This window comes from Ammospiza nelsoni, chromosome 3 (assembly GCF_027579445.1).
Source record: "Ammospiza nelsoni isolate bAmmNel1 chromosome 3, bAmmNel1.pri, whole genome shotgun sequence".
Classification (NCBI taxonomy): domain Eukaryota; kingdom Metazoa; phylum Chordata; class Aves; order Passeriformes; family Passerellidae; genus Ammospiza; species Ammospiza nelsoni.
In genome coordinates, this window is record NC_080635.1 from 96,626,148 (window position 1) to 96,650,136 (window position 23,989).

Here is a 23,989-nt window from a genome sequence, read left to right on the forward strand (position 1 = left end):
AAACATGGATCATTTTTTACTATTTTAAGTCATCTAATTTCCAGCACAATTAGAGCTGCATTTGATATACTCTACCTGTAAACTTTTTCTCTCATTGTTGATTAAGTTACCGCATCTATTCATATAATATTTCTAATGCTATCTTATATTAAGACATATTGACAAAAATTAAATGGCTGTTCTACAGTACGTTTTTGGAACTCCATACCTCTCCAGTACCAGGAGAAAACCCTTCAGCACTTGCACAGATTCTCCTCATTTGGCCTGACAAAGGGTGTCCCGGGTAGCCCAAAAAATGTGTATTGTATTCCATCTTTCCATATCTTGTTTCTCCTCGTTCCTCAGGCAATCCATGGGAATCAGCACCTTTGTATCTAGTGATTTACTGTTATTATGCCTGTTATTGCTTCCATTTTTACTAAACTTTTATTTTTCACTTACATCTTCTCACATTAGTCTCTCCTCACCTGTGAAAGGGTAGTCCTTAAAACTAAAGGGGAGTTAGCTTGTTTCCCAGGCACCACCCTGTAAATTGTCTTAAACCAACACAAAGTCTTTTGCAAGAAATCAATGCTTTGTCCACACTATATTTACTAGGAACTAGAAATATAACAAGAAGAAAAAATATTTTCAAGGTCATCCAGTAAGATACTGGAGAATCTTCTAAGTTCCTAGTCCCAGACCTGTTAGTTTGAGGGATGGGTTACCTTGAGCATCTCTTGGCAGTTCATGTTTCTTTTCCTTATAACATCACATCCAGCTCCAGGCAGTCTTTGCCAGCTCTGTATCCACAGTCCTGACTGCAAATGAGAATGTTCCCCTTAAGGTTATTTTTATGTTTTCTCTAAGTGTTCATTAACACAGATTTTGGAGCAAGATATCCCCCTGTGCTGTAACTCTCTGATGCACAGGATGGGCATCCAGGAACTGCTTCCAATTTCCTGATCCTGAGAAGGAGGATTTAGCTCTGACACATACCTACTGGCAAGCAGCTCCCTGTTGCCTGACTGCCACAAGGAGGGAGATTCAACTTGCCTATCTTCACACCCCTACCAAAAAAATGGTATTACTAGCTGAGTTACTCACTCTAGGTTACATCTGTAGTTGGCATAGAAAAACATGGACCTTAGGATGAGATTAATCTATCCTAAGATGAGATTAATCTATCCTAACAAAGGCCCATTCCTCTCCAATGACAGCTATGGAGAATTCCACATCACAGACCTGCACAGAGATTTCAGGTACAGGCATGCACTCATACTTGTTAAGTTGAATTCCATTGATGGTTTCTAAGTGAGCACATACTAGCATAGGCTTGGATTTGGATGTGGCATAGACAACATATCAAGAATATTTGGGGCCACATTTTCTTTTATGGTGCCTGAACAGCCAGAGGACTGCTGTATGGAAGCCAGAGCTTAACCTTTACACATGTAACAGTGATCAGCTAACTCCTCTCAGCTCCACAAGGTTTAAGTAAGGACAGCATTGCACCAGCCTAGAAAAGACACTCTCCCTTAGATACCTCAAATCTAAGATCAAGTTTCAAACGTGTCACTCAGTTTTTCAGCCCACAAACACAAATTTAACCTCCTATCAATCTGGCTGGGAATTCCACATCCCTGGATTAAATAAGCTCTCAAACAGAAAGTTTTAGACTTTCCTTTGTACAACATGAGAAGAAGCCTGAGCAAGATGGCTCTCAAGCTAACTATCAGGCGTTCTATGAATTCAGATGGGAGAAAGACTGAGATAAACCCAAACTCTCATGTAAGTGGTTATTCACAAGTACGATAAATTCTCAGTGTCTTCCTCGTTTCCTACAGTCTAAATTGAACCAAATCTGCATTATTCCAAACAATAATTTTCTGTCTTGGGGCACTGAAGACATATATATGGGACATCTCCCTAGCTAGCCACAGAGATCATAGGGTGCCAGTCCTGGATAGTGGTGAGGAAAAAGGTGCCTGGTAACAAGGTACCCCAGAAGAGCAGCCAGGGACTGAAAGCCCATCAGTTAGAAGGCTGGAGACTGTGGGAAGGGGGGGTGGGAAGTGAGCACCTTTTCCACCTTTCATCAGAGACTGAAGAAGTCATAGTCCCATGCCACACTCAAGGAACACAACCATGTGTAAGAGAGAGGAGGAGAAGTACAAGTCTATTTTTTCCCCTTCATACCTGGTCCCAATCCTCTCAACACACACACCAAGTCCTCTTTGACCTCTGCCACTCCTGTTCCTGTGAGACAGAAGCACGAGCTGCCTTCAGCTTCCACACCCTATTTTTAAAATCAGTACTGCTTTCTGATTTTTTCAGGTCAAGCCAAGCTGCCCACGAGTCTGTTGATGCTCCATATGCTGCTGAAAGCTGGAGAGGAAGAAGGGCAAGTGAACACTGGCAGAGATCAATCAGAAGGAGTTGGTATTTCAATAGCATCGCGTGTGACTGAAGGTGGAAGTCATTCCCAGTCAGTGCTTCCCTAGAGGAAAGTTTTTTGTTTTACAGATCTTTACACATAAATCCTTAGTGAATATGTTGCATACTAAATGTAAATGCTGAACATTGGAGGACTGGGCCACGTTTTCCACATACAAAATACACAACTCCATTCAGCAGAAACGATAAATACATAGCACACTGGAGTCCGTTTTATTCTTCATGTGTATGTGGCGTGTGGGAGGGGATGTATGGATTCCTAAAATTGTGAAGAGAAGTCACTGCCACCATCACTAGCTGGCTAGATCTGAAAAGGAAAAGGCTGTTTTTTCAGTTGGCTGAAATTGAAATCTCATGAGAACAGCTGCTGTCATTTGAGTTCAGGCCAAGATGGCAACATTTGAGAAAAAAACAACCGATCTTGTGAATTTCCCACCACTTGGAACTAAAATTTAGAGATGCCAGCATCCAATATTTTTAAGTACAGAGTCGAAGCTTAGGCAGGAAACTGAACGACTGAGGGAAGCTACACAGCCCCCAGCTGTGTCATCCTCTCACCCACACCTCATCTCCAGGGTCTTTAAAGGTCCAGGAGCTCCAGAAAACTCCATGTCCAGAAATGGTGGATAACAACCACCATTGATTGCTGGCCACCATTTTGAACCACGGAGTTTTCTGGAGATTGCAAGGAACCTGACAATTCAAAAGGAAAAGCCCGCTTGGCAGGAGCCAGCTTTCTCATAGATCAGCTGAAATGAGGACTTTTAAGTCTCACTGGGTATGTACACCATCATTGCCTTCTGCTTCAAGGACACATCTTCAGGTCTGCCTTTTCTAATTCAGGCATACAGAAATACAATTAAAATTAGCTCTACTAAAATAAATTGTTATCCTACGTACCCAGCTTTCTAAGGCTGACAGTGAAGCACACACGACAGATGTTAATCGTGCCACTTAACACATGACTGGGTGGATGCTGTGGAAATGTGGGTGGTTTAAAACTGGATATAATACCAACCTACAGCTGCAGAAGTAACTGAACACTGCCTCTGCTTTAACAGCAGATCTATTATTTATGTGGACGTATTCCTATAAAAGAAAGATCCTTTTGAAATGGCCTCATATTTAAAAAGTATTAACCGAGCACTCGTATCAGTACTAAAGAACCGTAAGACAGTTTTTAAGAGCTAGTAATTGGTAATGCTAAAAAACAAATATTATAATTGACACACCTGAAGAACTAACTATACAGAACTGAATGCATCCCTTTATTTTTGCTCTACAAAATCTTACCAAAATATCAACTCTCTTTAAGACCTTTTGTTATTGAAAGCTATTCATATTGAAAGATCTGCAAATAATTTTCACTTCAAACAAAGCCTTCAAAATATTAGTTATCTTAAATTTGAGTTATGTGAATTATTAGAATGCATGATATACTTCTGCTCCCTCACTGAATGAATCTGTAAGGCAAGGCTGCAATGCAAATAACTGTGATAAATTCACATTAAATATCTGCATCAAACATTTGTTGGTATTTCTTTAAATATGCAGTCTGCTAAAAGAATCGTGAGTAAAGGTGCATGGAAAGCAAAAGTAAAATGGTTATCAACACAGTGAAAATTTAATTTGGTTTTAAATGGAAATGAAAATGTGTTGAAGATGTTTCACTCTTTTTCTAGTTCTCAGGGCACTCAGCAAATATTCAGTGAAGAAATGCTATTGAAATAGGAAAGAATGTAAGTTTTTCAGTGTTCCCCAAGTGGGAAACTGCTACATAGATATTTCTTCACCAGTAAAAGCTACTCTACACTCTGTACCTACAGGTGCCATTACTGACTTTAAAGAATAGTTAATCTAAAAGCCAATGGCAGCCATAAAATTCTCCATTTGGAATACAGGCAGCACTCTGTGGGCAATACTGTCTCCATGTCAAAATTTAAGTAATTTAATTTATAAGTTCGAAGTTCTTTCTTGGTTATATTTTGTGTACTTGAAAAAAACATGTTCAGATGACCATGATTTGACCTCAACCAGACAAGATGTTCAGTTTTACATCCTGTGGAATAGATGGCAACAGCAGAGTAAAACTAAATTTTAAATTACAAATTATATTATAGCATAAAAGCGTACTTCAGAACTGTCACACTGTGTCTGAAACCTAATAATTTCAGACACAGTAGTAGGTAAAAACCTTTTTTTCTTTCATTAGAGATAAGTCATTAATATTTCTGCGATAACTACAGTACATCAAAACTGAGTGCATTAATCTGATCAGTCTCCTGATGTGCTTTTAACTTTTCAATTGTTTTATTTAAAAATGGCCAACGTAAATTGCATTATAACAGTCTATCTGTATTTTGGTTTTAATGTTTGTATCATTGAATTCACTATAACAATAGGATATCTAGGTTTAAAGTATTATTATGTGAAAGTATTATCAAAATCACTACCAATTAGTGAAATTAATTAGGCATGAATAATCACTCTGAAATATTTCCTTAAAGAAGACCAGTTTTAATAAAAAGCTTTGATATTTGACACTATGATTAGTTTAGTGGATTTTTTTTGCATTTTTTGACCAAATGTCTAATGACTCTCTTAAAGTAATTTTACACTCAGTTCTGCAGCGTGCACTTTTGTAATTAAGGGTCTCTGTTTCAGACAAACTCTTCTAGGTAAGAGTTAAAAGCTGAGAGACTAAGATAGTGTATGAAATTTGAGGGAGGCTCTTTCTGCAATATGTGTGATCAAAGTCTCACTGAAATCAGGTGAAGTTTGCTCAGCATGGCAAGCAGGAAAGTCATGTAACAGATGCTTAAGGTTTAATCATTCCTTTTCTCAATTTAACACAATTGCAGGTGTGGAGAAAAAGTGGAGAAAAACCTACAGAAAATTGTATCCATTTTTTCCCTAGACTGATTAGAAGTAAGTAATTTACATGGTTTGGTTCAGTGACCTGTAAGATAACCCATCAATACTAACTGTGCTGTTAATGAATTACATTCACAATCTTTTAATATAACTCAGTGTTCTGTAGAAACAGATTGTGCAAATGAACACATCAAAGTGCTTTAAAATTACTATTTAGCAATAATTTTAAATTCAATATTATTAATTACCACATAAACTAAGCCCACACTCCCCTTTTTTCTGCTGTGAGGGCTGACACGCCACCCTTCTGAGTGGGCTTAAACTCATAGCCATTAGCCTATCATCTGACAGAGTCTCTAAAGAATCATGATTTCCTAAGTTTTATCACATATGCAACTAGAAAAAGATATGTGAATCCAATTATGTATTTTTATTTTTGCTAACAAAGTCATTAAGTTTACTTTTTTAAGGGTCTTGTTTTCTTTTTTAATTTGGCTGAAATAAAGTGGGGGTAAAGCAAGGAAGTTCACTTAACAACTAATTTACTGTATTTTAACACATTCTTACATTACTTATTCGCAAATAACCTGGTAGCCATAGGGGGGTTTTATTCATTATTTTAAAGTCAAAAGCATTCTGCCTCTGCACAGAAAATTAAAACAAAGAGTTTAATTTCATTGCAGATCAGCTTCTAATGAGTCAGTGCACAGAAACCGAGCCTTATCAGCCAGTTCAACAGTTGTTACCAGTAGGACACGCAAAGCCCTTCAGACAGTTTGTTCAAAGCTTTGGACCCACACCCAGTACATCACAACCCTGCAGTTCACCAGAAGCACTTTGCTTAAGCTTCTTACAAAGCAAGGAAGGTCTCATGGGATCATAGAATCATCCAGGCTGGAAAAGGTCTCCAAGAGGTCATCGACTCCTACCATGAAGCCAGCACTGCCAAATCCACCACTTAGCCATGACCCTGTGTGCCTCATCTACAGACATCTCATGGAGGAGATGTTTGTGCTGCATCTCACAGACAGCACCATCCTCCACACAGGACACCACAATGAACAGCAGGAGACCAAAAAGTGAACGGGGAAGCAGCTGCAGTTCGGTGTGACTGAGCCAGTTCCTCATTATTGGCTCCTGTAAGTCACTTCAGAGCTCCAGAGCTCCCAAACTCTCCCAAACAGGATTACTGACAACAGCCAGAGCCAGCACGCAGGCAATGCAGAGATGCCAGCCTACATATAGCTGAGGTTTACTTGCATGGCTTAAGTGGCTTAGTGGGCAGGGTATGCTTTTGTAAATACAAAAGCAAAACAGAAAGGCAGATCAATTTTTGCCTCCTTACTTGATTTTGAAAATAAAAATAGAATATTTTTAATGCCAAAAGGTAAATAAAATAGGAGCATCCCAATCACTTAAGAATTCCCCAGCTACACTTCAGACTCAGTAAGTGAATACTAATTAGCCAATGAAATGATAGCAAAATTGTTACTCCAGTGTTAGTAAATATTTTGATTTTATTGTCTTTTTAATTACAAGTAAAAAATGGATAGTTTTATTTAAGATACTTTCTTTTAATGCAGCTGAGAAATTGAGGTACTCAAATAGGCCTTCCTTTAAAAAAGGAACAGGTTTTCAAACACTGACAACCTTGAAAATCCTCTAAGGTGCTGTATCTAAGAACTATCTTATTTCAATGACAGTTTTTAAAATCAAGGCCACCATCCTTAATAGGTACATTTTTTTTCAATATTGGTGAACAACTATGATGTTCTGGTCTGCAAAGTGCTAAAGGACTGTGAGGAATCATCAAAACCAATTACCTTGAACAGATACTGCTACTATGTGCTGAAGTGAAGCACATGAAAATTGAAACTACAATGCTACAAACAGAGGCATGCTTCAACTGGGAGCAAACATTAACATCATATTTCAAACACCTAATGGTAAACAGCAAAACCAAGTAACATACAGTGTCAGCATGCTACTGAATTGCATTATAGGTAAATTACATTTACACTTTAAAAAATTACAAAAAGATGAATAATACTGACTTATGTCCCTCTTTAACTTATTTTAAATTCTAAAATAATGTTTTTCATGTCACTGATTAATGACATACTAGTATGGCGCAGGACTTTCAAACACATAGCTGATAAAGAGATGTACAGTTAGGTTAACACATTACAAAACTTTTTAACATTATGTATCTTCTAATTTTAAGTAAACACACATTTTGTCCTTACACCTAACTCCCACTTACCAGATTTTCTATACTGAGAGAGGTGCTATTGGCTGCACAGAATTCAGCATCAAAGAGCTGAAAACCAGTCTCAGCTGGCAGAGACTGGCATATTCTCAAGTACAGGTTTGCAAAATGACTATGGGAACTTCCTGGGTAATGACTCTGTATGGCTACAGGACAAACCTTGCTGACTCTGCACTTTCAAAAGCAGTCAGATTTTGTTTGAGTCTCATTTGTTATCCAGTAAACATGTGTGTTTCAGAGAACATTGAGAAAAACTTCTTCAAAATAATTTATTTGTTAACCTTTTCTTACTGCCCCTGGAACAAGTGAGTTTTCTTTTATCCAGAATAATCTTTCTCAGGTAAAGACCATGAAAGTTCTGGATATTAAAGGTTATCTCTCTCCTCTGTTTGTGGAGCTCAGCAATAATGAGTTCCTGAAAGGAGAAAGAACACAACTCTATATATCCTTTTCTGAAGACAGATGACAGCAAACACACAGGACAAACTTCAACCAGCTTTAGAAGGAGCTACTAAGGGAAGTAAAAGCTTCTCCAAACAGAAGGCAAAAGCCAAAAAAGTCAAAATCTGACAAATCTTATTGATCATACCATTTTGGCCAGAGCTGTGGATGCTCTGGATGCTGGGTGCTGTAGGTGTGCAGTCACAAATGCACAGCCCCTGACAGGAGATTATCCAAATACAGGGAACACCACAATGCATGGACACCAACAGATGGGAGAGCAGAAGGAAAGAATGAGTCAGTATTGGCCCATGAGTCAAAAGAGCTGGCACAGGAAATTCCAGGTATAACTGCAGGTCTGGCAGGGGACAGTCAAATAATGAGGAAGAAGAAAAATTACAACTGTTTGCAGAAGGGTGATTAAAGCTCTCAGTAGCCTGGGCATCTAATGTTTTATTACAACCTGCACAGTACATGTGACTTTAGCCAGGCCTCAGTCATACACTTTGGAGGGAAATGACTATCAAAGATGGAGGCAAGTGTAAGAAAATTGAAAAGAAAGAGTTTATGAAAATACACATTAGTCCTTCTAAATAAAGGGAGACATAGTTGATGTAAATTTCAGTAAGGCATTTGATACAGAGTCAAATGTGAAATCACTGGTTAAAGAACCACTGAAGAAGGTTACTTCAGCAACCAAGCTGAAGAAAAGGCAGGGAAACATTTATTTGAGAGGGGTACTACCAGCCAAAAGAAGGATGACTAATCAACTTTAACAGAACTGGGATTAGGATTGCCTGTATTTATCATTTATCTCAATAATATTTACAGAATACAGAATAATTATAACTGTGATGAAAAATTGTTTCTTGTGATACAAATTTGGGAGGCAACGATAATTAAGGGAAAGACTGAACTGTACATGAAGTCAAATGACCTCGAGTAGCACAATAAGATTACATTCAGTAGTACAAAATGTATTGTCAGGCAGCTACAGATTAAGAGCATCTATTACAAGCTGTGAGTTCATTACCTGGAAATGAGTGAGGAAAGAGAGAAACCGAAGAGCCCAAGTCTGCTCGTTCATCAGAGCACAGCTGTGAACAACAAACCCAGTCCAGAATATGGTAAATATAGCTCATTACTGACAGGGGTGTGAGAATGTAAAAGTTCTCTCAAAACCTCATCTGTACTGAGAAATGCTGCAGAAAACCCATGGAAAGCTAGCAATGTACCCAGCTTTAAATGTAGGGGTTTTTTATTAACATAGAAATAGGCAGTCAAGGATGGCCTACAAAACTGTATTGCACCTCCTGTTAAAGCATTTTGACAATGTTGCATATATTGTTACCCTAAAAAATTCATATGTTGTATATATTGTAATGATATACATATTTGAGTTCCACCTAAAGACTTTCTAATCCCTCATTAATGCAAGGTGTACTAAATAAAGACAAGAAATTAACTAATGAGAAAGCAAGAAACAGTGGCCTGTGATGTTTTCTGTAGAAGTGGCACAGGAAGGCTCTCCTCACTTCATTATGTTCACATACCAAAAAACAAGTAAGAATTAGTAATTAGCAACATATACTCTCAACCAGTCCTTAAGAATTCAAGGATTTATGGACTTGAAAAATGTAATAAAAAATATATCAGGTATAAGGGTAGAATATAAAACTAGAATGGAAAGAAATGAAAGGCACCACTGGAATGACCAGAAAAAAAGCATAAGAGGAATGAATTTCCCTACCACTCTGAAAGCCTCCTCAACTGCAGTGATTATTTCAGCCTAGCTAAGCTGATGAATCTGTCTGTAAGTTGCATATCTTGGTAGCCACCCACTGACAATTCTTGAATTTCAAGAATATATTATGACTCTGGCCAACCTCCTTCTGCATTTGTAGGAAGAAGGGAGACAGGAAACCACTTGGAACATTCTGCTGGGCAAAAATGCAACCAGGATGACATGGGAATGAAGCAAAGCAGACCCAAGGGGCTCATTTGGTCACCCAAACAAATCTTGCAAGAACGTAATACAGTCTTTAACTATATGAGGATAAAATACACAGATCAGGAGAGCTGAACAATAAATAATACATATAAACTACCTAGAAAATAAATTCAGCCTGAAATTTATAATATCTAATTATCAGGCCAGATGTGATGACCTCTTCTAGCCAGCATCTGGGAATGTGGGATTCCTTGTGACAGAGGAATCCTTTTGCAGAGATCAGAATAATTATATGTATGCGTACAAAAAGCATCACTCCTAACACATCTGAAAATACCAAGCACTCCTCTGCAGCTGAATACTGGAAAATGTAATTTTTAACCAGCTTCTAAAAGCATCCTATGAATATCAAAAATAAAAGTTACAGAGCTACAAGAATGGCCAGCCTCATGTATTTTACTCTTCCACAACTACATAGCAGCCAGAAGTACGCTGGGAACATCAGTGAACAGACCAAATATTTAGATTGAGCTTTTCAGGTCAGGTAATAAACACTGCACAGAAAATCTGAATCAGACTATAGCATGCAAGTGGAGGAGGACAGAGGGAGTATGGGAAACACCAACAGAATTACATGGTTACTCAGTTTAGATATAAATATTATCCTTCTGATTCAGATGTGTGATCATCTTTTCATTGCTGGTTCTTTGAAGTGCAAACACATATAAAATCATGAAATGATATTTTTATCAGTTATCTGAATTATTTTCTACCATCATAATACCTGAATTATAAGGGAAGCCCCAACTAAAAGCCTTTTTATCACATAAAAGCAGTATTCTGAAGTAGTTACAATTCAAATTATGATCCACTAATATATAAGAGTAGGAATTTTAAATGCAGGAATCACTATTTGACAAGTATCTTTCAGAACAAAAATTTAATTTACTTGTGTATGTGTATGTACACATATATATGGTTTTTCTTCAGATAAGGATTTTAAAGACCAGCAAGTAATTCAACTACTATATAGTGGGAAGTAATTTAATGCTGTCTTATAAAAAGTCTTTCCTCAAACTAGCACAGACAGGAGCAGGCAGCATCCACACTGATGGTCTGAGGTTTAGCACAGTGGTTCTCACCTGGAAGAGGCACACCATCTTTCCAGGGGCTGGCAGAACTCCAGCCCTGCCTTTGCAGGCAGCTGCTGACATTGATGTGAGCCACTCGGTTCTGTGAGCCAGCACTCGGCTGTCCAGGGCAGCTCCCACGTTAGGCTGCTGGTCTGGATCTGCCTGCCTGCCTTTGGCTTAGAGGTAAGGTAAGAAGCCAAAAATAGCCTGCTGCTCACTGGTGATGATTCTGACCAAATGACTGGAGCACAAATCACTGATCAGTGCTGACAAAACACTAGCAGCTGGGAGAAATTCAGTGCTGTAGCCAGTTCTCAGCTACCTCCACAGCTTCAATGATTTAACCTACAGCATGGTGGTGAACTGATCTAGCCAGAACAAAAGCCAGTGGAGGCACCCCTTTAACTGAACTCTCTCCTTGATTCAGAAAGATACATTGGGTATTTCAAACATGGATTTCATAATGGTTCCATAACACAGACACTGCTCTTTTCTGAGGGCTTTCTTCTTTTTTGGTAAAGAGAGGATGGTAGAAGCAATGCTGGCTTAGTCTGGAAGCAGGAGGGTGTTGAATCCAGGGATTGTCCATCATTCTGTGTCACGGTAAGACTACAGTCAGGCCACATCTTACTTAGCATTGATTAAAATCTTGCATGTCTGGCTTCAAAACCGTCCAGATTCAAAAGGATCAACAAAGCGAGGTGCCTTCTAAACCTAGTGTGACTTGGCAGGGAAAGATTTTCTGGGAATTAGGATCTGTGATCTGCAGATTTGACAGAGAAGACTGCAGATGCATTGCTTCTCATACACCATGGCTTTATTCATGCATGAAAATCAGCTGTGATTTACACAGCTACCCAGAATGTATCTCCAGGGTCTGGATCTGAGTAAGTCCTAGTTTGCAGCTCTGATAACCAGAGAAGGAGGAGCTGTGACCCTTGTGCTGTGTCATCCCTTTTAGGGTATCTATGTATGCTGACTACATAGGAAATTGGTGTGCTGAAATCTACACAGTGGATCATGCTCCTCAGGCCAGGTGCATAGAGTTAGGGGGTACAAAAGCTCAATTTCTACCAAAAGCCATCTTTCTGGACATAGTCTAGCTACAGATCTAAGCCAAACATGTTTATTCTCTCTATCAAACAGAAGTTGCTCAGTTTTATTTGTGTCAGTCAACCATGCATATAAAGCAGAAGCTAAAAAGAAACCATAAATACTCTCTTACTGGGCTATCATTATTTGTCTTGTTTCATTGGCCATTTCTATTTTAACATCATTCACCTCTTTGTGGGAGGGTCATATATCTCTCACCAGTGTTTTCAGCTGAGGGGACTCCACACAGATTTTCAGTGGCACCACACCACTTTGAATACAACTTGTTTCTGAGCCCACTTTGGCTCACACCCCACGTGCTGATGCTGATGATGTATCAAAAAGCAAAGAAGGGAAGACAGATTTTTTTTCTGCAAGTAGCATTGCAAGGTCTTCACATATTCACTAACAACACACTCCTCAGGCTGACTGAAGACAAAGATAATTTGAGGGAGACATATTATGTGGCTTGCACACAGAGAAAAGAGACTACCTTAGATGTAGCACAAAGAGCTCACAGTTCCCTGCAGCATCTGGAAAGCATCAGACACGTCTCCCTAAAAGCAGAGGGCACACAACTTCCAAAGGTGACTAAACAAACAGTGGCACCATTAGCTACAAAACTGATGTGCTGACAATGTTTTGAAAATTTCCTTATTAGAGTTTTTCAATTATTTGCTGATGCATACTAAGAAATTACATACAGGAGAAACATGCTAATGCAATTTACACATTTCCTGATTTCTGAGATCTCACACATGAAAAACTTAAGTTGTCTTTATTTTTTCAAGGAATTTCTATGTGGAAAACTAGTGAGTTTTTTGCCCAGGACGGAGTACTCACACAATCTGACAAACATGTATAGGTGAGCCCACAGGTATGCACCAGAGCCACAAAGTGCCATGTACATCTCATCTAGTTTTTGGGGTGCAGAATGAGCCCTCACATTCCAGCTGTTACCCCAACCTCCTTTACTAGCCAAACGGGCACTTTCAGGCTATGAGTCATTTGTCTTAGCATAGAGGTAAAAAAAACCCAGGTTCTTCAAGGGTGTGATTCATCTGTCCTGTTTCTCTCCATTCCCCACACAGGGAGCCTTGGGTGACTAACTCAGATGTAGATGTCTACATTTTGCCATATGAATCCCACTCACAGTCTGTAATTTCCCAAGCGTATCATACAAGAGCATGAGATTTCAAAACCAAAGAAGGGAGGTAACAGAGACAATTTCCCTATTCTCCCCCCGCCTGTGCCAAGTTAATTATACATGTTGCTCTTATACTGTATGTGGTCGCTAGAAGATCTGACAGTATACCTTGACTTGTAAGACTATCAAAATATTTTCCAAGAACTACTTTTTTTTCTGATACTCAAGTTGAACGTTATTATAGAGACAAGAAAAAGCTCACAATGAATATCACATTTTCAGGAAAGGAAGGAGTTAGATGAAATTATAATTCAATTGACTAGATGAAAATTGTTTCAAGGGAAGGAAATCTGCATGTCAGAAGGTTTCAGCATCTCAGAGGACAGTCTAGATTCAGGCAATCTGAAAAGAGAAAGAGGGTTGATCTGTATTCTCACAAACAACCAGAGCTAATCAAATTTTCCTAAATTGATTAATAGAAACAAAAGAAGAAGCAGGGGTCCTTGTAACTGCTCTGAATATTAACTTGAAAACTGTAATCTCAAGATGACCCTCAGTCCTGGCAAAGCTGAATTCTCAGTGATGCTGGATTTTTAACCTTCCCTGGAGGTGGCAGCAAAGGGGGAAGAAAGAGAAGCCACTATTTCCTTTACTTGTAGAGACACAGAGATGAGAGGAAGAAAAAGCACAAGGTGATGTCTGAGGAAAGACAGAGAATGAAGCATTTCAGAGGAAGTTGAGAATCATCAATTTTTTTTATTTACAGCAATGAGGAAAAATTTCTAATCCTTCTATGCAGAATATGCTCACTCTGGAAGTTGAAGCAATATCTACTTGAGCATCCTCAGCTATGAGAAAATAAATCCTCCTCTTTGCCCCTTCTGACTTTGATGCTTTTTTCTTGTAATTTCCACTTTTCTGAATAAAATCACAACTACTTGCTTTTCTGAAATATTTACTGCTGTTTCTTGGTATACAAAGACAAAACAGATGACAGATACAGAACACATTATTTTCACAGAGGAAGAAAAAACATATAAAGGAGTGCTCCACACAGGTATCTTTGAAGTACTTAGAAACAAAGACATATCTCAGGATCCCAATCAATAGGATGTCTTCCTCAATAATCTGCAAGCTTCTGTTTGAGGAAAGTTGTCAGATGAGAGATCCCTATTAGTGAGTATTTTCAGTGTTCCCCTGAGAAGAGGCAGACAATGAAATTACAGTTCATGACTTTGGGAAACTGCTGTCACGGAAAGCTAATGATATCACCATACTGTGTGAGATGTTAGTACATTACCTATAAATATACTTTACAGAAATACTGGACCACCACTACAGTCCATGTACACAAATCTTGTCTGGAATCTATATAAGACAATACACCTCCGCTTTTCCTTCAAGACATTGATTTGAGCTGTTTTACTTCTTTTTTTTTCAGTTTTGTCATTAATCTTACAAGAATTTCCAGAGACATTTCCATATTAATATACTTGTCTTTTTTAAAGTGAAGCACAAGAACACTTCCATTTTTAGAGAATTTTTCACTACTAAGAGCAATGTATTCCTTCTATTAAAATACTTTGCAGACTCATTTTCTTCCAGTACGCATCTAATGCATTTAGGTCCCAAACCTGCAGTGAGCACAGATGCAGGGGTCTGCCCACACACAGCAGGAAAAGGGCCATAATTCTGACTCATCTGGTAATTTATGCTTCTATAATGGTGTTACAATAATGTTAATATTGCATGAAAATATTTCTATAACACTTATAATATTTGTCAAAAAATAATATTCAGAAATTGTCAAATTGCCACTATCATTCCTACATGATCAGAATATCTCGTCTTCCAGTAGGCTGCACTGGCAAGGGCACGTAGGAACACAGCAAACCCAGCACACATGCTTTGGTCTTGCCACTGTTTGCAATGACCTGAGCCACAGACAGAGCTCAGAGGGGCAAGGAGACAATATGCCAGCAAATAAAAATATCCAACTCAGTTGCTGTGAAATGCCTGCAAATTCCATGGCATAAAATGCTTTGCCTGCTGCCAAGAATATAGTTAGCAGCAGACCTTTAAGGTCTAACACCACTGTCTCTTGTCAAAGTGTACATTCAGCTCATGTTCATCTCTCTCTCTAGAAATGCAAAAAAAACCCACAACTCTCAGAAAGTGCTTAGCAGGTAAAAACTACAAATTTACACTGGCCTATGTGTAGCAATGACTGTACAGAACATGTCTAATGTATAAGCACGATAAGTAACATGGAATATAAACACGGGAGTTTTACATATATATATATATATATATATACTTTGTCTCAGCCAGGATGAATTTAAAACTTGAGACCAAAATTTAAACTTTTGAAAGGTATTCCTATTATCTCATTTAATCAATTAATTTGGTTAAATTAAGAAATGTTCCCCACTAATTTTTTTTTCTTTTTTTTTTCACCTGTAGCATCTATCACTAATGAAATATATGATATAGGAAGTTTTGCAATTTTTGCTTGGATGCACACAGCCAAATTTATGCAAGTTTGCCACTTTGATTTCTTTTTGTATTTTGCTCTTCCATGCTTGCATTTCAGGTATCTTTAATCTTTTTTTTCATTGAGTATACTAGGAGTTACACAAATGCAGCTCTTAAACTCTCAGTAAGCAGTGATGGAATTGCTGGGATGCATTTCTTTTTATTCTATGCCAAGAACACAAAAAAAAAACCCCAAAGATTCTCAGAAAAAAAAATCAACAAACCAAAAACCCACAGGATGGTTTCAAACTGCTGATCAAGCTAAAAGGAAATAAGTAAATGCACAGGCAGTGGAAACACGAACAAGTGCCCTGTGAAGAGTATAGAGTTGAGTGGGGATGGGGTGAAAGGCCACAGTGAAGCTGGAACTGAAGCTGACAAGGGATGCAAAGAATAACAGGAAGGCCTTCTACAGGATGTTAACCAGAAAATGAAAATCAAAGAAGGTGAACGACCTGATAAACAATGCTGGAAAACTCTTAACAGTGGATGAGGAGAAGGCTGAAGTGCTCAACAAATTTTTTGCCTCAGTATTCAATGGCAACGTCTCAAGGGGATGGACTGTAAGATGGGGACTGGGAGAAAAAAGCACTTCCCACTGAAAGTAAAGATCAGGTTCATGATCACCTGAGGAACCTGAGCATACATAAGTCTATGGGACACAATTAGGGCATCCCAGAGTCCTGAGAGAATTGTCTGATGCAGTTGCCAAGCCATTCTCTGTGATATTTGAAAGGTCATGGCAGTCAGATGAAGTCCCATGTGACTGGGAAAGGAAAACACTGTACCCACTTTTGAAAGAAGGACCCTGGGAACTACTGACCGGTCAGCCTCCCCTCTGTGCCTGGAAAGGTTGCGGAGCAGTTTCTCCTAGAAGCTGTGCTAAGGCACAGGAAGGACAGGGAGGGGATTTGGGACAGCCACCAGAGCTTCACCAAGGACAAGTCCTGCCTGACCAACCCAGTGGCCTTCCATGATGGAGGGACTGCATCGGTGGACAAGGGAAGGGCTGCCGATGTCGTTTATCTGGGCTTCTGTAAAGCCTTTGATGTGGGTCCCCACCACATCCTCCTCTCTAAATTGGGGACAGGATTCAATGGGGAGATGTTAGGTGGATGAGGAACTGGTTGGATGGTCACATCCAGAGGCTTGTGGTCAATGGCTCTGAATCCCAATGGACATCGGTGACAAGTCCTGTCCATCAGGTGTCTGTACTGGGACCAGTGTTACCTAATGTCTTCATTAATGACAGAAACAAAGGGATAGAGTGCACCCTCAGCACATCTGCAGATGACACCAAGCTGAATGGTGTGGCTGACACACCTGAAGGACAGGAGAGCATCCAGAGGGACCTGGACAAGCTCGAGAATTGGTCCTGCAGGAATCTCATGGGGTTCAACAAGACCAAGTGCAAGGTGCTGCACCTGGGCCAGGGCAATCCCTGGTACCAATCCAGTCTGGGGAAGGAACAGACCTAGGGCAGATCTGCTGAGAAGGACTTGAGAGTGCTGCTGGAGGAGAGGCTAGACCTGACCCAGAAAGCCAGTTGTGTCCTGGGCTGCATCCAAAGCAGCGAGGCCAGCAGGGCCAAGGAGGGGATCCTGCCCCTCTCCTCTGCTCTGCTGAGACCCCACCTGCACTGCTGCCTCCAGCTCTGGGGTCCCCAGCACAGGAAGGACCTGTTGGAGCAGGTCTGAAGGAGAGCCACCAAGTAAATTGGAGGGATGGAGCACCTCTCCTATGTGGAAGGACTATGAGAGAAATGGGACTGTTCAGCCTACCTAAAGGGAGCCTACAAGAAAGATGGAGAGGGACTTTTTACAAGTATGTAGTGACAGGATAAAAGAGAATGGCTTCAAACTGAGAGTAGGTTTAGATTAGATTTTAGGAAGAAATTCTTTACTGTGAGGTTTGTGAGGCACTGGCACATATTGTCCAGGGAAGTTCTGGATGCCACATCCCTGGAAGTGTTCACAGCCAGGCTGGATGGGCTTTAAGCAACCTGATCTAGTGGAAGGGAGTTTGGAATGAGGTGATCTTTAGGTCCCTTCCAACCTACAGTTGATCACTCTACAGTTGAAGCAAAACTGTTGCTCTGAATAACTGAGATGAGTTTATTAAAAGAATCTTTAACACACTCAAATGACAGACCTAAGTATAAAAGATATGACTGTGTGTGTGAATGCATGCATGTGGCAGAGTGGGAAGATGTGGAATTACGTAGATATGATATGTTACTGGATAAAACAAGATCATATTTGGGAAGAAAATAAAACAGATGCAATTCCTGCGGTCTTGGAAAGGTCAAGTCATTCAACTCTTATAGATCCTTCCCAAGTTACACAATTATTGGGTCAATGTCACTCAAGCCATAACACAATGAAAAACATTGAGTGCTTTTTTTACTTCCTACTAAATTATTAGAAACCCTTCTCTGATTCATTTCTGCCCACATGAAATTAGAAATAAAACCAAAACCAAGTAAGGCAACACCTTTTTCTACCACTAGGTGAGCTGCAGCCCTTTGATGTGTAAACACAACCACTGTCTTATACTTTGAGGGTTCATATTCCAAGGGAGTTGTAGCGCAAGGAGGAATGCAGAGAAAGTTACTCACAGGCTCATCATTCTGAAGCTAGATGATGATAAGCTGTGTCTGGAATTTATTAGTTCTTCAGTCAGTCAAAGTCATTACTTGACTTTTTTACTTACCTGCATTAAATTAAGATTGCTTGAAGGCACCTGGAGCAATTTACCTTACATGAACTAAATGAATTAACAAAATTGCACAAGGAGAAACCATTATCTGATCCCTGGTTGCAATATTTCACACTTCCTTAGCATCTGTCATCCAAGATCTCAAAGCATTCAGAAGCCAAAATCTTCTAAAGATGAGTCCTGCCTTGCCCAGAGGTTACTGCTTGCACAGGTTTGTGTCTACCTCACACTGAAGGTGTCTGTGAGGCCTTTAGACGTCCAAAGCCATATTCACAACAAAAGTCTGAAAGTTTAAAAAGAGCAGATCTGCAGGCACAGGTTCATGCACGGCTGGAAGGGGCACCAGGAGGCATGCAGGGACCAAATGCACAGGCAGAGCATTCTCATTACCACATCTGCACAGCTCTGCTTGCATAGGTCTTATGGCACTTGACAGGGAAAGCACTTGAGAGCACAGTTTCTGCAGATTTGAGTATTTGAGACAACTGTTTTGGAAAGGGCAGACACACCCACCCATCATGCTCCACTCATCCACAAACACACATCTTTGGATTACTGTATCCCTTCTCATTTCCTGCAAACAGGTTTGTCCCTTCCTTTTCTCAATATACTGTAAGAAGATAAAATTGAAAATTAAGAAAATTACTAAATAGGAAAAACCAAGCACATTTGTTAGGATTGTTTGGCCACTAGGGAATCAAAACAGTAGTGTCCAATACAGTGTGACACATTATGGGGCTTCATGAATGTAAAAGCCATGGTCTTACAAAGAGAAGCATTCCTCCAAGGAGTGTAAACAGGGAACTGTAGGCAAAGGATTGAATTTTGCACACTTTTAACTACTGGTATTTCCAACACTGAGTTGGTAAGAGATAAAATTCTCAAGATGTGGCACTGAAGACTTGTAGCAGGATAGAACACAAGTAAATAAAGGTAGTATAGAAAGTAATCTTACCCCCTAAAGAGTTGCAGCTGAGCCAATTATTAAGGCTTAGAAGCAGGCCTGATTTCAACAGGTCACACCTGTAGCCAATGAGAAGAGTGTTATAAAAGAGGGGATTGGTTGGTTGAGGGGCATTGGAGTCAGCTGGTTGCTGTGAGGACAAGGAAGAGTCAGTGCCTGCAGGAGCTGCCTATGAGAAACATCAAGGAGGTACGAAACTCTAGCAGTATGGAACCCTTGTGATGTAATGGCAATAGAACCTTTGCGATATAATAACAACAAAGACAATTCAGGATGGTGAGAGCTGAGACAAATCTCTGTATTTCTGAGTGTCAATGTCATACCTGTAGATTTGATTGCAATGTCTAAAACAATCTGGAACTGTACGGGTACAATGCTGACATAAAGCTTTAATAATTCTATTCCTTTTTATATGCAAATTCTTTTCTGCACATCATAGAATCTCATCCAATGACCTGATTTCATACACTGAAATTTCTGAACTAATTTGCAACAAATATATGGGTGGATGCACACACAAATATATACATATATATACACATGACATAAAACACACTTAAACATACTACAGAAAGACTGCAAAAATTGCCGGTAAGGAGTGGTCAAGACCCTCCTTATAGATATGATGATGTTTTGCATCAAAAACAGATTTTAGGATTCAAATTTACATTCTTCATGCACGATCCTTAGCCATCAGGATCCAGAGTATCTGGATATATTCTCTCCCACAGCTGATATAAAAAATACTGAACTTATTAACTCAGTGTAGTTGAAATTGCCAAACTGACTCCATAGCTCACTAGTCAAGATGTATACTTAGGAACCTGAATGATTCAATCACAGAATGATTTGGGGGTTTTGTTCTTTGGCTTTGGTTGTGGGGTTTTCATCAGAGGGGAAAATGAGTGAGAATTTTCTGATTAAGCTCAATTTAAAAACACACTATTTTTTTGTCACTGTATATCCAAACTCTCTTCTTTTCCATGTTGGGACTACATCCCAAAGAACAGCAATCAGCACACTCACAGCAGCACTGACTAGAGGATGTGTCTCATTCTTTTTAGTCTACATGCCCTACGTGACACAGTAGGGCAAACATTCAGAAGGGTTCCGTTTTCTTTCAGGCACCAAGACAAATCTGATTTCACAAGTGTCTGGCCTGCTGAGTGAGCGCTGGCACTGACTCCCTGCAAAAACCAAAGCAAGGGAAGGACAGGCACCCCTATGTGTTTGCAAAGAGCAGCAGACTCCTGCAATTCAGCTGCATCAAAGCTACAGAGGTAGATCTGTAGGTATCTACAAGGTAGATACCACCTTGCCAGTAGATACCATATTACCACAACAGTATCAGCAGAGGCATTCAGTACATTCAGCATTTAATTTCTCTTTCAGAAACACCACAACTGTACTGGAAGTGATAAGGAGAGTGCCTATGACTTCAGTGGGCAAAGGATATCACCATGAATCTCTACAGAGAGTATCACACTTAACACAAACACTTTTCATATTTGTCATGATATATTACAAGGTAAACTTCCATTGTTTATTCAGGATTAGATTTTTCAGAGACTGAAAACACAGTTAATAAATTAAATTCAACAGAACATCCTTTTTAAAAAGCCTAAACAAATATCACCTCTTATTAATATGCTGTTTTTCTTTCCTTCCACAACACCATATTCCAGGATATTTTGAGTGATTCCAGTCTACCAATTTTCAATGAAGTGGAAGACTCCAGGGTCTCCATATAATGTAAATTTGTAAGTACAATGAAAAGAAAAGATCAACCCTTCCGCTCTGTCTGCAATCTATTCCTAAATCATAAAATATTTAGCTGCAGTACACTAATATTTTAAGATAAAAATCAAAATCATATTAATTTGAAAATAACTGCCATTTAATTGTACATATTTTTATCCATTTGTGAATTCCTATAGTAATTCCTAAGTTAAAATAATACAATTGACCATTCGCTATGTTTGAGTGGATTTCTTTGGAACATTTTAGTAAACAGCTTTGAAACACTTATCTTAGAATCAGAGTCATGTTAGATTGAAAAAGACCTTTAAGATTCTCAAGGCCAACCATTAACCTAATCCTGCCAAAACCAGCATACTTAGCACTTGCCAGGTCCACCACTAAACCATGTCCCACATCTACCACACATCTTTTTAGTACCTCTGGGAATGATGGTGATTCAACCACTTCACCTCCCCAGGCAGCCTGTTCCAGAGTTTGACCACCCTTTCAGTGCAGAAATAGTTCCTAATATCCAATCTAAACCTTTCCCACCACATCTTGAGGCCACTTCCCCTTCTCCTATTGCTTGTTACACAGAAGAAGAGGCTGACCTCCACCTGGCTGCAGCCTTCTTTCAGGCACTTATAGAGGGAGAAGATCATCTTTGAGTCTCCTTATCCAGCATAAACACCCCAAGCTCCCTCAGCTCCTCCTCATATGACTTGTGCTCCAGACCCTTCACCAGCTCTGTTGCCCTTCTCTGGACTCATTCCAGCCCCTCAAAGTTGTCCCTGAGCTGAGGGGCCCAGAACTGAACACAGCTCTCAAGGCATGGCCTCACCAGTGCCCAGATAGGGGTACAATCCCTGCCCTGGCCCTGCTGGCCACACCATTGCTGATACAGGCCAGGATGCCACTGGCCTGCTTGGCCACCTGGGCACAGCTGGCTCATGCTCAGCCACTGTCAACCAACACCTCCAGGTCCCTTTCCCTGGGTGGCTTTCTAACCACTCTGCCCCAGCCTGTAGCGCTGCATGGGGTTGAATGGTTGGTTGAATAAACAGTGACTAAGAAATTTGTTTCTAAGCAGTTATGGATGGGGCAAGACATCATTAAATGTAGACCAGAGCATGCAGGTATTGCAGAGACAGCTGAAAGAATTGTTTTCAACATCTTGACTTCAGAGGAAAACAGCTTCCTTCATAGGCAAAGAGAACTAGGTAGGTCCTGATGAACCAAATATTAAACAGATGATTCTACATAAAATTTCCTTGCCTAAATATTGCAGTGGCTTCCTTGTACACAGGGAACACAGAGACATCCGTGCTGCTATCTTGTAAGCAAGGCACTCATAAAATGCACCACCAGAGATCATTTCCCTCTCTAAATTTGCCTCGTCAAATCCTTTCTTCATGTAGTACCTTTGCAGTAGTTACTCCCTATTTCTTGCAGCTCATTGTAAATAAGCATTCCCCACTGCTATACTGACTTATTAGCTTTGGAGAGGAAGTACATCCTCCTCTGACAATTGTCACCAAGGGTCTCATTCCACCCTAACAAAAGATAGTCATCACTTAAAAGAAAAAGTAAAAAGGAAGGGGTTCGTTAGGAAGATAAAAAATACACTCTTCAAAATAAATTTGGTTTTCTCTGTAACTTACAACTAGCTTATTTGCACCTATGCATATATTTGTCTAAAAACAAATAAAACTCCAACAGGTATCCTGGCTGCTAGAGCAATAGCATAGGGGGTCACAGTAGCAGAACATTAAGTCTCTTGAGTGCAATTAGCGTTTTGATAGATATAACACTCTTTATCCTAACAATATTCTTTTGTAGGTTTGTCTGGGAAGTGAATGCAGTCACTTCTAATGCCACCTAGAACTGTGCACCTGGAGATTTCAAAGACATCTCTCATTCCCAGGTCATGTCTAAATGACCACTGCATGTAAGGCCTACATAAATATACATGAATATTTCTAGAGCTGTGTACAGAGCACTCTGCATCTACTTCCTTTCTCAATTTTCTTCTATCAGATATTGTTGGGACTAATTCCACTAAATTATTTACTAATACATTAGTAATAGGCGTACTGCATTCAATTTGTGGAAAATTCAGGAATAAAAAAAACCCTGACAGACCTCCTTCAAAGTTATAAGAGCAGATCTTAAGAAGCTCAGACCACCCTAGAAAATGGGAGTACACAGCTATATCCAGCCCTTATTTTATAACAAGGATTATAAACTGATTGAGAGTATCTGGAGCCATTGAGTTTTACCTGTCAATACACCAGCAGTGAGAAGTTCATGAGTCTGTTACCAGCCACAGGCTACTCTAATAGGTTCCTCAGGAAAAAAAACACATTTTGGGTCCTGTTCTGATCCCAGCTTGGCCATAAAGACTGGATCTAAGTAACTCTCACCTTATCCTGAATTATCAAAGCTATTTCTAAGTGGTTTGGTTCTTTCATCTTCATTAAATATTGACCTACAAAATCCTTTTTTGTTTCACTAGAAACAAAATACTTTTTAGCATGTTTGGAAAGGGGCTATTTTTGGGAATACATAGACACAGATGCTCCATTTACAGTTACAGCAGAATGATCTTGCTGTTTAAAATGTGCATGGTGTTACACACAGCTGCTTGCCTCAGCCAAAGGTGTGGTGTGATTGGAGGAAGGATGGGAGT

The 23,989-nt window shown here is 39.6% G+C and overlaps 1 protein-coding gene and 1 long non-coding RNA gene across 3 annotated transcripts in view; one reads left to right on the forward strand and one right to left on the reverse strand.

Annotated features, from left to right (window-relative positions):
- Window positions 1–23,989, reverse strand: part of RIMS1 (regulating synaptic membrane exocytosis 1) — a 306,477-nt gene that overhangs the window by 256,833 nt on the left and 25,655 nt on the right. The gene's annotated exons all lie outside the window — the stretch shown is intronic.
- On the forward strand, window positions 19,680–21,588 carry LOC132071733 (uncharacterized). 2 transcript variants are annotated; one of them, XR_009418183.1, is made up of 4 exons: window positions 19,680–19,749; window positions 20,685–20,848; window positions 20,953–21,088; window positions 21,246–21,588. It is a non-coding gene; the product is annotated as an uncharacterized LOC132071733 (long non-coding RNA). The 2 variants fall into 2 exon arrangements; XR_009418182.1 differs by having other exon boundaries at window positions 20,685–20,840.